This window comes from Triturus cristatus, chromosome 5_1 (genome assembly GCF_964204655.1).
Source record: "Triturus cristatus chromosome 5_1, aTriCri1.1, whole genome shotgun sequence".
Classification (NCBI taxonomy): Eukaryota; Metazoa; Chordata; class Amphibia; order Caudata; family Salamandridae; genus Triturus; species Triturus cristatus.
In genome coordinates, this window is record NC_140587.1 from 180,163,514 (window position 1) to 180,176,069 (window position 12,556).

At 39.7% G+C, this 12,556-nt stretch overlaps 1 protein-coding gene across 1 annotated transcript in view; it reads right to left on the reverse strand.

Moving 5' to 3' along the window:
• Positions 1–286: 286 nt before the first annotated feature.
• The window catches only part of LOC146830602 (lymphocyte antigen 6E-like), a 139,580-nt gene continuing 127,310 nt past the window's right edge, over positions 287–12,556 (reverse strand). The window contains exon 4 of the mRNA XM_085604791.1: positions 287–409. The gene's annotated coding sequence lies outside the window, so the exon portion shown is untranslated. The remainder of the gene's footprint in view (positions 410–12,556) is intronic.

Consider the following 12,556-nt stretch of genomic DNA (forward strand, 5'->3'; position numbering starts at 1 on the left):
GGACTGACCTCTCTGTCTCCAGTAGCAAGGGCCAGACATCATTTCATAAAATATTATTACCTCATGTAACTTTAACTTTATTGTAACCATATACACATACAGACACACACTTAAGGTTAAGTAATTTAAAACCATAAAAAACATGTTTACCTGCAAACTAAAGTGACACAATGTAAAGGTTCGAAAATTGTATCTTCCAAGTACGGTCCTGCAGTGTAACATCCCACGATGTAAAAACTTAGATGTAATGGTAATATATTGATTGAGACATTAAAGTACAAGGCACTGAGATGTAGAATCCTTTATTTAACAATGCACAAATCACAGCTATACAATTTTCATTCAGGTGCTGTCCATTTTCAATACTACTTGTACTAATGTGACCCTCTTGAAAAGGGCTCTCCGTCCACTGTAGAGAGAATAGAATAAGGCAATTTGACAGCAACACTTAAAATATTTCTAATAAACACTCTAGTCTTCTGTTACATACACCACTGAGTGCAAATTCTTAAATGCGCCCACATCAAGGTAAGCAAAGCAGTGGACCACACAACCCCCACTGAAAAGGTAACCAAACTCATTTCCCCATTGAATGGATGAATGCTGATCACATTGCGTGAACTAGGCTACAAAGCAAACAGCGCTGCACACTATAAGTGTATTATAGTGAGTAGTGCAAAGAAAAGGGAGACTAGGGCAGAAAGTGGATACATCAAGGGGTTTACTGCGTACAGGAAATTGGTGAAGGTTGAGGCCTACAGGGGAGGTTCACCATTAAAGTGAGCGGTAGGGCTACGGTTGGGAGAGAGGCTTGAGGAGAAAGACTCAGAAAAGAAACACTTAAATGGGTGGTACAGCATCCAGGTGTTACTCTTTGATGAGGTGTTTCTTGAAGATATAGTAATTCACCTTTTTATAGAGCGCTGGAATCCTCTACATGGCCTCTTCTTGTTGCACAGCAATAGCACAACAACTCGTCCCAAGGGACCAATACATCATTCAGATATTTGCTCTAACATGATACCCACCTGCAACATTGGCTCAACATCCCTGATGAGGACTACAGACCAACTACTCACACCCTACAACTGCTAGCCCATACACAGAATGTGGGAGAATAGGGCACTGGCATGACCCAGTTTGCTGTTAACAATGAGAAAAAACATGTTGTTTACAACCCCCATTGGATAGCTCTCCTATTTCACTGTATTCTACCAGTATATCCAATAATTCATATCATCCACAAAACTATTGTACCCAGAATATCAACTATAACAATATCACCACGGTAAGTATATATAGGTAATAAATGGAACATGAATTTACATTCTAAATTCAACTTATAGACTTGTATATACTTTGATGCTAAAAATAGTATCCTCTACAATATTGTAATCAGAATATGGAGAGCCACATTATAATGAAGGTAGGTATATACTGGTAAGTAGAAATTCACAACTTTTAACTCCATCTATACGCACCTTGACGATACATATAACTGTGAAATACTGTAGACAAGAATATTGTGAAAGTAAGTATACATACGTGAGTGCACATTTACTATTTATGTATGTATGTATATATATATATACATATAATATATATATATATATATATATATACACACATATATACAGGGTGCAGCTTCGGGGGGTGTTTGGTGTGTTAGACCCCCCTTAACAATGTACTCTGTAGTAAATAGTTGGGTCCTAACACCAACAAAGGATTTAAGCAGGAGGGTCCTAGGGAAATTTTAAAGACCTGCATAGGATTATATCCCCAATAATATACGTCAAAAACGGCAAAATCCTTGGGTCTACTCAAACAAAACAAAAGGGAGGGTGGTTGTGTAAGGAGAGAAAGCACAAAAGCCACAGACTATAACACACAGACCTAGCTGTGGTCAATTCCCTTTTTAGGACAAAATCCCTCACTCACCAGAGGTGACATGCTTCATCATTAGGGATACTCCTCTTGAAGGGAAAACCTAGGGGCATATTATCAAGCACGGCGATAACATTATCGCCGCTTTGGCGGCAGAAAACTGCCGCTAAAGCGGCGATAATGGGCTAGATAATATGTCGGTGAGAATTCCAATAGAAGCCCATGTTGACACCAGAACATGGGCTTCTATTGGAATTCTCAAGGGCATATTATCAAGCCCATTATCGCCGCTTTAGCAGCAGTTTTCTGCCGCTAAAGCGGCGATAATTTTAATGCCGTTTCTTGATAATATGCCCCCTAGTTCCTTTGAGGGCTACAACCCCCTCTCTGAGAGGGAGGAGCTCAGGGATGTTTTGGTGTATACTCTACCAGGATATTCTAAATCCACAAGTAATGAGAACTAAAGTGTGAGTGAGGGCGCAGCACAAAGAATGAAAAAACTTGAGGGATATGACAATAAAACTAGCTAGAGAGGACAAAATGCTTGGGTACCAGTGTTTTGAGTTGGGTATGGGGTGGTGTCTATCAGATTTCACCTGGGATTTTCACATACACACAGACAAAAACACACACATACTCGTTCTCTTGTCTCTACAGCTACCTTGCTGCCTAATTTGCTGTAATTCAGTTCAGCAGTTCGGGCTGTAGCCGTGTCTAAAGTTTCCTATGGAACTTAACATGGGGAAAAAATGTTTTGAGACATCCCCTTTTTCTCACCCCCTCCCGACAGATCACGCCGAAGTTTAAGACAGCAGCTGAAGTGAGTGACAAACTAGTTTTGAAACTTTCGCGAGGATTCATTAAATGACACCAAAGTTATTGGCAAATGAAAAAAGGCTCTTCCTATGGAAATTAGGTCCCAACTATATCTATCTATATATTCACAGAAAAAAACATAGGTTTCAGGGGTGTTATAGTTAGTTGGCCATTTCACTTGTACAAAACCATAGAAATTCCTCCGTTATAGTTAGTTCTGCTAACTATAACTCGCGCGCCCGCAATGCACTGCTGATGATGTCACATATTGCATCATTCATGACATGGTCAGTGACATCACTGATGACATCACTGATGACATCATCCAGTGAATGTGGTTTAGTTCGAAATGTAAATATGTATTATATATATACCAATCTGTATTGAAGATTGAGTGGATATATAACAGTCTGGATGGAGTATTTAGTAGCTGTCTGACTGTCTGTTTAAGTGAGTAATTACAAGTGTCTCACTTAATACATGGATTAGTAACTAAGCTATGTGAATGTGTGCATCACTGTCTCTGTTGTTGTATAACATGCTGCATCAGTTGGTCACTAACTACATGAGTGTGTATATTAGTTATTGATTAGTTGGGTGAGAATTTGTATGGGACTCTGAGTTTGTGTATGGTTGGATGGGGTGTGTGTAACTCTATGCATAGATGTGTGAATGGTTGATTGACTATGTGTATAGGTTTAAGAGTGCATGTGGAAACAGTTGTCTGGGTGACTGAGTGTATTTATGTGTTGGTGAGCGAATATATGTTTTAGTTGTACATCTTCAACGAAGTAAACAAATAAAAGGCATTGTATGTGAGAGTTGGTGTATATAAATAAGTATGTGTAAGAGTCAGTATATGAACGAGTGTATAATTGTAATGGTGATTTCTTAACATATTAACTATGAGTTACTATGTGTTTGAATAAATGAGGTGTTGTTGGATAATTGTGTAAGTGAGTAAATGTAAATGTGATTCATTTTTTTCATGAGTGAGTAGGATGACTGCATAACCGACTAAGATGGCTGCTGATGTGTCAATGTCTATATATGTGTATAAGTGCATTTGATAGTGTTCTATTAATTAGTGACTGCATGTATAAATGATTCTGTTGTTGAATGGGTAGTTGTGTGTGTAGACTTAGGAATCAGTGAGTGGGTATGTAGTAACTGGTAATGGTGTGTCAATGGTTTAAAATATGGTACTCTGTATTTTACAGTAAGTGATGAAAGGTTATACTAGTGTATGATGAGGTGTATCAGATTGTCACATGGATGATGTCATCAGTGATGTCATCAGTGATGTCATTTGAGATGTCATCAGTGATGTCATCAGTGATGTCACTGACCATGTCATGAATGATGCAATATGTGACATCATCAGCAGTGCATTGCGGGCGCGCGAGTTATAGTCAGCAGCACTAACTATAACGGAGGAATTTCTATGGTTTTGTACGAGTGAAATGGCCAGCTAACTATGACACCCCTGAAACCTATGGTTTTTTCTGTGAATTTCTAAGGTTTTCTAAATGCTAATTTCTAACTATGATATCTCTGAAACATATGTTTTTTTCAGTGAATTTCAAAGCTTTTTTAAATACTAATTTCTAACTATAACGTCTCTGAAACATATGTTTTTTTTCAGTGAATTTCAAAGCTTTTTTAAATGCTGATTTCTAAGTGTGATAGTAGTTATACCTATTTTTTTTAACTGATTTTCTACAGTTTTTTAACTCTTCATTTATAAATATTTTATTAATTAAATAACATTATATATTTTTCTGAAAATTTCAACAACAAAAAAAATTCAAACTGAAATATTGAAAACTTTTTTTGTTTTCATTTTTTATTTTAATATAAGTATATTATTTTCTTTGTAATAAATGTTTTTCCAATTTTTTTTTCGGAGCCGCGCACCTCACGGTGGGTGTGCAGATTCTAGCCGCCATTTTTGACAAGTTGTGAAGGATCCGCGTACGGTGTGCGACGCCTGCGTGTTTTTCAGTTACATTATATACATTTAATATTACGTGATGTGCGCGATTGGTATGCGACCAGTCCGCGACTCCTGCTACTGCGCATTCACGACACATGCGCATTACGGTACGAGATGCTTGCGCGGTGGTGGCTCCCGCGTGACGTCATATACGTGCTGGGGCGCGCTGGGTGCGCGACTCCCTCAAAAAAAAATTATGATCCAAAATGATATGTATGTGTCTTTAATATACATATTAGGGCAAGAGATTATCGAATATATTTATAAAAATAATATATTTGTACTTATAATAAACTATATTATTTTTAAATATTTTTTCGCGAAGTCGGGTGCATGCATCGTGAGTGCAGAGAACTAGGTCAGCAGAGCTGCTGTAGAGCCAGAGAAACCAGGTCAGCAGAGCCGTTGTAGAGCCAGAGACCCAGGTCAGCAGAGCTGCTCTAGAGCCAGAGACCCAGGTCAGCAGAGCTGCTTTAGAGGGAGAGAACCAGGTCGGCAGAACTGCTTTAGAGCCAGAGAACCAGGTCAGCAGAGCTGCTCTAGAGGCAGAGAACCAGGTCAGCAGGACTGCTTTAGAGCCAGAGAACCAAGCCAGCAGAGCTCTTTAGAGGGAGAGAAACAGGTCAGCAGAGCTGCTTTAGAGCCATAGAACCAGGTCAGCAGAGCTGCTCTAGAGCCAGAGAACCAGGTCAGCAGAGCTACTTTAGAGCCAGAGAATCAGGTCAGCAGAGCTGCTCTAGAGCCAAAGAAACCAGGTCAGCAGAGCTGCTTTAGAGGGAGAGAACCAGGTCAGCAGAGCTGCTCTAGAGGCAGAGAACCAGGTCAGCAGCGCTGATTTAGAAGGAGAGAACCAAGTCAGCAGAGCTGCTCTAGAGCCAGAGAACCAGGCCAGCAGAGCTGTTGTAGAGCCAGAGAAACCAGGTCATTAGAGCTGCTTTAGAGCAAGAGAACCAGGTCAGCAGAGCTGCTTTAGAGGGAGAGAACCAGGTCAACAGAGCTGCTTTAGAGCCAAAGGACCAGATCAGCAGAACTGCTCTAGAGCCAGAGAACCTGGCCAGCAGAATTGCTTTAGAGCCATAGAACCGGGTCAGCAGAACTGCTTTAGAGCCAGAGAACCAGGTCAGCAGAGCTGTTGTGGTGCCAGAGAACCAGGTCGGCAGATCTGCTCTAGAGCCTAAGAACTAGGTCACCAGAGCTACTCTAGAGTCAGAGAACCAGGTCATCAGAGCTGCTGTGGAGCCAGAGAAACAGGTCAGCAGATATGCTTTAGAGGTAGAGAACCAGGTCAGCAGAGCTGCTTTAGAGCCAGACAACCAGGCCAGCAGTGCTGCTTTAGAGCCAGAGAACCAGGTCAGCAGAGCTGCTTTAGAGCCATAGAACCAGGTCAGCAGAGCTGCTTTAGAGCCAGAGAACCAGGTCAGCAGAGCTGCTCTAGAGCCTAAGAACCAGGTCAGCAGAGCTGCTGTAGAGCCAGAGAAACCAGGTCAGTAGAGCTGCTTTAGAGGGAGAGAACTAGGTCAGCAGAGCTGCTCTATATGGAGGGAACCAGGTCAGCAGAGCTGTTGTAGAGCCAGAGAACCAGATCAGCAGAGCTGCTCTGTAGCCTAAGACCTAGGTCAGCAGAGCTGCTCTAGAGCCAGAGAGACCAGGTCAGCAGAGCTGCTTTAGTGGGAGAGAACCAGGTTAGCAGAGCTGCTTTAGAGCCAAAGAACCAGGTCAGCAGAGCTGCTCTAGCTGACACTGACTGACTGACACTGACTGACTGACACTGATTGACTGACTGACAATGACTGATACTGACTGACACTGACTGACACTGACTGACTGACACTAACTGACTACTCTCTACTACTCTACTACTCACTCTCTACTACTCTCCCTCTACTACTCTCCCTCTACTACTCTCCCTCTGCTACTCTCCCTTTACTACTCACTCTCTACTACTCTACTACTCTCTACTACTCTACTACTCTCTACTACTCTACTACTCTCTCTCTAATACTCACTCTCTAATACTCACTCTCTACTACTCTCTACTACTCACTCTCTACTACTCACTCTCTACTACTCACTTTTGGTATTCACAGAAGCTAGGATTTTGTCTTAAGTTTGTCTTAAGACAAACTTAAGACAGACTTAAGACAGACTTAAGTTAGGATTTTGTCCTAAGTTTGTCTTAAGTCTGTCTTAAGTCTGTCTTAAATCTGTCTTAAGTTTGACTTAAGACAAACTTAAGACAAAATTCTAACTTCTGTGAATACTAAAAGTAGTACATTTAGGATTTTGTGTTAAGTTAGTTCTGTGAATCGGCCCCTATGACTCTCTACTACTCACTCTCCACTACTCACTCTCTACTACTTGCTCTCTACTACTCTCTACTACTCACTCTCTACTACTCTACTACTCTCTACTACTCTCTCTATTACTCACTCTCTACTACTCTACTACTCTCTACTACTCTATCTACTACTCACTCTCTACTACTCTACTACTCTCTACTCCTCTCTCTATTACTCACTCTCTACTACTCGCTACCACTCACTCTACTACTCTCTACCACTCACTCTCTACTACTCTACTACTCACTCTCTACTACTTTCTACTACTATCTCTACTACTCACTCTCTGCTACTCACTCTCTACTACTCACTCTACTACTCTCTACTACTCTCTCTCTCTACTACTCTCTCTCTACTACTCTCTCTCTACTACTCTCTCTCTATTACTCACTCTTCTACTCACTCTCCACTATCCACTCTCTACTACTCACTCTCTACTTCTCTCTACTACTCACTCTCTACTACTCTCTCTCTCCTACTCTCTCTCTCTTCTACTCACTCTCCACTATTCACTCTCTACTACTCACTCTCTACTTCTCTCTACTACTCACTCTCTACTACTCTCTCTCTTCTACTCTCTCTCTACTACTCTCTCTCTACTACTCTCTCTCGACTACTCCCTCTCTACTACTCCCTCTCTACTACTCACTCTCGATGGGCCCGATTCAAGTACTAAATTAAGACAAAATCCTAAATGTACTACTTTTGGTATTCACAGAAGTTAGAATTTTGTCTTAAGTTTGTCTTAAGTCAAACTTAAGACGGACTTAAGACAGACTTAAGACAGACTTAAGTTAGGATTTTGTCCTAAGTCTGTATTAAGTCTGTCTTAAGTCTGTTTTAATCTGTCTTAAGTTTGACTTAAGACAAACTTAAGACAAAATTCTAACTTCTGTGAATACCAAAAGTAGTAAATTTAGGATTTTGTGTTAAGTTAGTTCTGTGAATCGGCCCCTATGACTCTCTACTACTCACTCTCCACTACTCACTCTCTACTACTTGCTCTCTACTACTCTCTACTACTAACTCTCTACTACTCTACTACTCTCTACTACTCTATCTACTACTCACTCTCTACTACTCACTCTACTACTCTCTCTCTACTACTCTCTACTACTCACTCTCTACTACTCACTCTCCACTACTCTCTACTACTCACTCTCTACTACTCACTATCTACTTCTCTACTACTCTTTACTACTCTCTCAACTACTCACTCTCTACTACTCAACTACTCTCTCTACTACTCACTCTCTACTACTCTCTGCACTACTCTCTACCACTCACTCTCTACTACTCTACTACTCACTCTCTACTACTCTCTCTCTCTACTACTCACTCTACTACTCACTCTCTACTACTCTCTCTCTACTACTCTCTCTCTACTACTCTCTCTCTACTGCTCTCTACTACTCACTCTCTACTACTCTCTCTCTACTACTCACTCTCTACTACTCCCTACTACTCACTCTACTACTCTCTACTACTCACTCTACTACTCCACTACTCTCTACTACTCACTCTCTGCTACTCACTCTCTACTACTCTACTATTCCCTACTACTCTCTCTCTACTACTCACTCTCTACTACTCTCTACTACTCACTCTCTATTACTCTCAACTACTCTCTACTACACACCATCTACTACTCTCTACTACTCGCTCTCTACTACTCTCTCTCTACTACTCTCTACCACTCACTCTACTACTCACTCTACTACTCACTCTCTACTACTCTACTACTCACTCTCTACTACTCTCTCTCTACTACTCTCTACTAATCACTCTCTACTACTCTCTACTAATCACTCTCTACTACTCTCTACCACTCACTCTACCACTCACTCTACTACTCACTCTACTACTCACTCTACTACTCACTCTACTACTCACTCTCTGCTACTCTCTCTACTACTCTCTACTCTCTATTACTCATCCTCTACTCTCTACCTCTCTACCTCTCTCTCTACTACTCTCTACCTCTACACCTCTACCTCTCTACCTCTACACCTCTACCTCTCTCTACATGCACACATATGCACATATATATATGCATATATATGCATATGCATTTATATATATGTATGTGTATATATATACATACATATATAAACATATATATAATCTGCATATCTATATAAATACAAATATAAATGCATGCACGTATACATATATGCATACATATGCATGTTATGTACATGAAAGTTTGAAAAACACTAATAAAAGCAAAGCTAAAAAGCCACCTAATTACAAACAAAATTGCTTTAAATTAAACGAGGGCGAGGCCTATTGCATTTTCAATGCTTGTTTACTTTGGTTCCATCAAGAAGGCATTCAGATGTGTCACACATTTGCCATAAATTTTGAATGTGAGCACTCTAGTTGCTCATTAGATCACTGTAGTAAAGCTACTGCTCAACAGGGAAGTCTGCCGCTGGTATTCAAAGTATGTGAGATGTCATCAGTGATGTCATCAGTGATGTCACTGACCATGTCATGAGTGATGTAATATGTGATGTCATCAGCAGTGCATTGCGGGGGCATGAGTTATAGTTAGCTGAACTAACTATAACGGGGGAATTTCTCTGGTTTTGTACCAGTGAAATGTCCAACTAACTATAACGTTCCTGAAACCTATATTTTTTTCCGTGAATTTCTATGTTTTTTTAGGTTATTATATATATATATATATATATATATATATATATATATATATATATATATATATGAAAGCTACACAAATATATAAATATATAAATATGTATACATATATATATGTATATATATATATATATATATTTAAAAAAATTATGAATAATTTTTAGTTAGGAAAACTATATTTATCCTTTTTTTTAATAATATTATACAGAAGTTGGGCACCCTTCGCGCACCCTACACGATGGCTGCGTGCATTCCTGTAGCCATTTTGAAACGTTGCACTGGGGTCACGACTTCGGCGTAATTTGTAAAGTATGAAACATCTTTAAATTAATTATAAATAAAAGTTTTCCTCTAAGTGTTTGTCTAAAGTTAATAATAAAAGTATTTTTAAAGTATTATTTTCAATATAATTTCGACTGAAAATTATTCGATTATTATTGGATTCGGAGGTTAGGAGGGATGGACATTTAGCTCGATCTGTTTTGCAAGATTTGGTCTAGTCAGATGGACACCCTCCTCCGGGTGAGGTACGGCTTGAGGATTCTATACAAAAGGTGAGGAATCCACAGGCAGAAGTATCCATCAGATGAGCAAGTTTCTTACCTTCGGTAATGCTTTTTCTGGTGGATACAGTATCTGCCTGTGGATTCCTAACTGTCCCACCCACCTCCCCGTTGTCTACCTGTTTCTACCAAAAAGATGCTTTTACTGTTTGGCATGAACGTTTTTAATATGTTTTAATCATGCTTATGTTTTAATAGTGAGAAATGCTTGATCTGTTAATATCTTTATGCCTTTATTGGTTATGCATTTAGATATATATAAGACACTGTGAATCCACCTGGAAGGCCAATAGTGTCCTCTATTGGAGGTTTGACTGAGAACATGTCCAAATTTATTGATCATTTCTTAGCACCTTTGGTTGTTCAGACAAGTTCTTACACGAAGGACACTAAGGACTTTCTGAAACAGATGCAGGGCATTACATGGGAAAATGATTTTCTGATGATAACTATGGATGTTTGTAATTTATATACGAGCATAAAACATCAGGATGGTCTGATGGCTGTAAAATTCTTCTTAGGGCAACGACCAGCGAGGTTTCTAGATCACAATGAAATGTTACTGGAGTTTATTGCTTTTTGCTTGAACAATAACATCTTTGTTTTCCAAGATCAGAGGTATCGACAGACAATGGGTACTGCAATGGGCACCTGCTTCGCCCCCAGCTATGCGAATCTTTTCGTAGGCTGGTGGGAGAAGCAGGTAGCCTGGGCAGATGACAACAGCAATTGGGTGGATCAAGTTGTCTGCTGGCGTCGTTACATTGACGACCTCTTCGTTATTTGGAAGGGGTCCAAACAATCAGCAGAAGAATATATTACTGCTCTCAATGTAAACAACCTTAACTTGCGATTCACCCATGAAATGAGTGATAAGGAAATACACTTTCTAGACATATAAGTCTTTGTAAAAGCAGGTATGATTCAGACATCATTGTACAGAAAGACCACAGCAGGCAACTCTATTTTGCATGGCGGGAGTAGCCATCCGAGAAACCTGATAAGTAGCATTCCGTATGGCGAATTGCTACGAATAAAAAGGAATTGCTCAATGGATGAGGATTTTGATCAAGCAGCTAATGACAGCGTTAGACGCTTTAAAGCTAGAGGATATTCACAAAAGGTATTGAATGAGGCACAATTGAAAGTCAAGGAAGTGACAAGACTAACCTTGTTAAAAGACAGTCCCAAGAAGAAAGATGAGGCAGGAAGCCTAAGGTTAATTACCACTTATTCTTCATCAGCCATGAGGATAAGGTCGATATTACGAAGGCATTGGAGGATTCTCAAAATGGACACTACTATAGGTAGTTCTCTGACTAATTATCCTCAGATTACTTTTAGGAAATCAAGATCCCTAAAAGATCTACTAGTACAGAATCACCTAAAAAAAAACATCTGTTTCCACCTTGGGACTGAGGGACCTTCAAGGTTCATTTCCCTGCGGGAAATGTAAGGCGTGCCAGGCAAGTAGAAAGACCATCATGTACACTATTCCGGGATGTAAAATTCCAAAAAAGATTACTAAGTTCATAACTTGCACTACACCTTTTGTGGTATATTGCCTCGAATGCCCCTGCAACTACCGTTATATAGGTAGTACGGTAAATGCGGTTAAGATGCGCATCCTAGAACATCAAAGGGCAATTGCAAATAGAGATGTCAATTACCCTGTTGCACGACACTTTGCCTCTCACCACAATAGTGATAGAACTCTCCTCAGTTTTTTCAGTCTGGATTGCATACCTAAAGATATCGCTCTGAGGCGCCTGGAATCCAGGTATATTATTGAACTCCAAACAAAAACACCCGAGGGACTGAATTCAGGGGAGGAACTAATTACCCATTTATGAGAAACTATCTTGTCACTGTGTTCCTACATTTGAGCTGAATAGAAATTAAGGAAAAACTGTAAAACCTGTATAAATGTGATTAATGATGTAATGAGATGTCTCGTTTAAAGTGCACTAATGATATTGTGAACATGCAATCTTGGGTTATGCCCATCCAGGGCTTTATACTTTTGGTATATGATGATAATGAGATGCCTCATCGAGAATGAATTGATGAATTGTTAAACATGCAATTTAAAGCTAAAGAATTGAATGAATTATGAGTTTAATTTGATTATAAGGAACGTACAACATGAATGAAATGTAATTTTGCATGTTTAAAGATGGCGACCAAAGTTACATTGAATTGGTCCCTCGTTTATGTTTACAGAATAAGATATAAATCAATTTCCGTTTCTGAACGCGAGCCGACACTGACGAAAGCTACGGCTGAAACGCGTCTGT